Source organism: Melozone crissalis, unplaced genomic scaffold (genome assembly GCF_028551555.1).
Source record: "Melozone crissalis strain CALT ecotype California unplaced genomic scaffold, PUWL_Pcris_2 ptg000272l_1, whole genome shotgun sequence".
Taxonomy (NCBI): Eukaryota; Metazoa; Chordata; class Aves; order Passeriformes; family Passerellidae; genus Melozone; species Melozone crissalis.
The window spans coordinates 243686-247434 of NW_026536026.1; positions in this window are offsets into that span (position 1 = coordinate 243686).

Genomic DNA, 3749 nt, shown 5'->3' on the forward strand with positions numbered 1-3749 from the left:
GCCATAGTCTGCACTGTGATGTCAGACCTCTGCCCTGTGATGTCACAGCTGAATCTCTGATGTCACAAAGGCAGACTATGATGCCATGGATGCTCAATGACCTCACCTAACCCACTCTGTGATGTCATAGCCCACTCTGTGACCACATGGTACCAGATGATAAATTGTCTTCACCAGGTGAGTTCACACCTGGAGCTTGTTCTCCACAACCCCAGGCCTGTGGAAACCACACAGTGCCCATTGTGTGAGAAGGGGAACTGGAAGTTCAGCAGCCTCAGTGTCCTGCCAGCTCAGCCAGGCCCACGGGAACATTGGGGTCCACGAGCACCAGGGACCACCAGGAGAGGAGAATGCATGGGTAAAGGGGAGGGGAAATATATTAATGATTTTGGGGAAATGATTATCATATGTATTTTTAGTCCAGGACAATCAATGAATATGTATGCAAAATACAGAATATAAACAGAAACTTTCCTGTACTCAGCATGCACAGCTTTGGGAGGAGCTCTCCCCCGTGCATCCAGCTGAATAAAGAATGCTGCTTCTTAATGCTACATTGGGGTTAAGGAATTTTCTGTTTTAATAAATTTTTGGTAACACTCCCACTGCCAAGGAAAGCTCTGTCTGCTGCTGTTCACAAACAGAGAAGGGCTGGAGGCAGATGTGGGGCTCAGAGGCTGCCTGGGGCACAGTGACCATGAAATAATGAAGTGTTCAATGTTCTGTGAAAGAGGGAGGGGCAGCAACAAAGCTTCTTCACTGGAAATAGGGAGGGCAGACTTTGGCCTGTTTAGGCTCCAGTTTTGGGGAATACCTAATCAGGTACTGATTGCTTTAAGGGAAACAGCCCTTAAAAACAAAGGGGTCCTGGAAGGACGGACACATTTCAAGAAAGTAATCATAAGGGGGAAGAAGCAGCCTGTCCCAGTGCGGCAGAAGATGAGCTAGTGAGGAAAATGACTGGCCTGGCTGCCCATGGAGCTTTTCTGGAGACTCAGGGGTGGAAAAAGGACCAGCAACTCAGGAAGTCTTTTAGGGGTCATACAGAAAGAAAAGCTGAGAGTTGAAAACTCTATTAAAACTTAACCTGGAGGGTTCTGCAAAAAGAATAAAAATGTTTTTATAAAAAAAAATAGCAAAAAGGAGGAGTAGGAGAACCTCTACTCTTTATTGGATGCAGTGGAGAATATAGTAAGTAAAGATAAGGAAAAGGCTGAGCTACTTTACCCCTATTTTGTTTCAATTTTCAATATTTGGAGAGGATATCCTCAGGACAAGTGTTGTCCTGAGCTGGTAGATGGGCACAGGGAGCAGAACAGCCCCTGGAATCCAGGAGGAAGCAGTGGGTGACCTGCTGAGCCACTCAGATGCTCACAGGTGAATGGGATCAGACAGGATCCATCCTAGGGCAATGAGGGAGCTGTGGATGAGCTCCCCAGGCTGCTCTCCATCATTCACCATCAGTGCTGGCTCAGCAGGGAGCTCCCAGAGCACTGGAGGTGCCAGTGTGAGCCCATCCCCAAGAAGGGCTGGAAGGAGGATCTGGGGACCTCCAGGCCTGTCAGCCTGACCTGGGTGCCCAGCAAGGTTATGGAACAGACCACCTTGAGTGCCATCACAGGGCACCCACAGGATGGCTGAGGGTTCAGAGCCAAACAGCGTGGATTTCAATATCTGCACTGATGATCAGCATAAGGGGATTGGGTCCAGCATCAGCAAATTTGCAGATGACACCAAGCTGAGTGTGAGTGTGGATCTGCTGGAGGGTAGGAGGGCTCTGCAAAGGGCCCTGGACAGAGTGGATCCTGAGAACAAATCCAGCAAGGTGTGGTTGAACAAGTCCAAGTGCCGGGTCCTGCACTTTGTCCACAACAACCCCTGCAGTGCTACAGGCTGGGGACAGAGTGGCTGGACAGCAGCCAGGCAGAAAGGGACCTGCAGGGGTGATGGACAGCAGGCTGGACATGAGCCAGCAGTGTGCCCAGGTGACCAAGAAGGCCAATGGCTCCTGGCCTGGATCAGGAATGGTGTGGCCAGCAGGAGCAGGGCAGTGATTCTTCCCCTGTGCTCAGCACTGCTTGGGCAGCACCTCGAGTGCTGTGTCCAGTTCTGGAGCCCCCCAGGAAGGACATGGAGGGGCTGGAGCATGTCCAGAGAAGGGCAACAAGGCTGGTGAGGGGTCTGGAGCACAAGTCCTGTGAGGAGTGGCTGAGAGAGCTGGGGTTGTTTATCCTGGAGATGAGGAGGCTCAGGGGAGACAAGGCACTGTCAGGGCACAGGTTGGACTTGATGATCTCCATGGCCTGTTCCACCCTTGCTGATTCTGTGACTCTCTGAAGCCACCCTTGGAGCAGTTGCAGGATGAGCCCTGGGCCTCCTCTTTAGAAGCTCCAGCAGCCCAGGCCCCTCAGCTTCTCCTGCCAGCCCCCAAAGCCCATCCTGTCAGTCCTGCAGAGCCTCTGCAGCTCCTCCTCACTGCCCAGAACAGGGAGCCCCAGAGCCAGACACAGCAGCCCAGATGTGCCCTCCTGGCCTGGGGTGCCTCTGGCAAGGGAGCAGCACCAGGCACTGCAGGAGCCTGCAGACAATTCCTGCAGCACTTGTAGGATGATCCTGCTGCCCAAGGGACGTTCCCATGGGGCCAAGTCAGGAACTGCAATGGGGAGTGGGGCCAGAGAGGGAAGGGCAAACAGGGATGGGCTGTTTGCAGGGGAGGGAACAGGGGTGGGCAATGGGAAGAAATTTGTACCAGTGAAGAGTAAAGAAATCAAAGGTGAAGCCAAGGAAATGCTCAGGGCAGTTTGGGGGTGGCTGCCAGGCAGCCCTGGCTCTGAGCAACAGCGTCTGCAGTGGGACAGGAAACTCCCAGCTGATGGGAACAAACTTTCTGGCTGACTGCAGAGGCCAGGACAAAGCTGAGTGGTTTCCCTGGTGTCCCCCAGCCCTTGCTGGCCCCAGGGGCTGATGGCATTTGTGCTCCCTCAGGTTCATGTCCCCACACCAACAGCATGGGGGTGCTCCTGCCTGCTCTGTGCAATGCAAACAGGAGCTCCTGAGCCAGTGCTGCCAGGTCTGTGCCTGCAAGGATGGGGCACCTGTGTGAGCTGGGGGAGAGGCCAGGGCTGCAGAGGGGGGATGTTGTTGGCAGCTCCATGAGGACGCTCTGGGACACTGCCCTGGGCTGTGCAGCGCACTGGGGATGGATCAGGCCCTGCTCTGCTACTCCTTCCCCTCTGTCCCAGGGCCCTTGCAGAGCCCCAGCCATGCTGTTTGCCCCCAGCCTGCCCACGGCCAGCCTGGGGCTGCTCACGGGGCTTTTCTGTGCTCAGCATTGGCCTGGGCGTGTTCTTGAGAGAGCCTGGGCAAGGAGCCTGGAGCCCCCAGGCCCTGGCCTGAGGCGTCAGCATTGCCCCAGCAGTGCCCATGGCCTGTCCCTGCTGCAGCCCCGGCACTGCCACCCCCACGGCTGTGCCCGGCCCCGAGAGCACTCAGGCCCTGCAGCAACACCAGGGCCACCAGGGCAGCGGGGCAGGGCCACGGCAGCAGCACTGGCAACACCAAGTGCTGCTGCTGCTGCTGGGCACAGCTGCTGGGCCAGCCCTGATCTGCCCCCAGCTCTGCACACAGACATTGCTGCTGCAGCTCCAGAGAAGGCAACAAAACGGCATCTCTGCAGAAAACCTTGTTGGGAGAGATCATCATTTCATTTAAAGGCACCAACAGCACAGCCCCTCATTGCCACAGTCTGT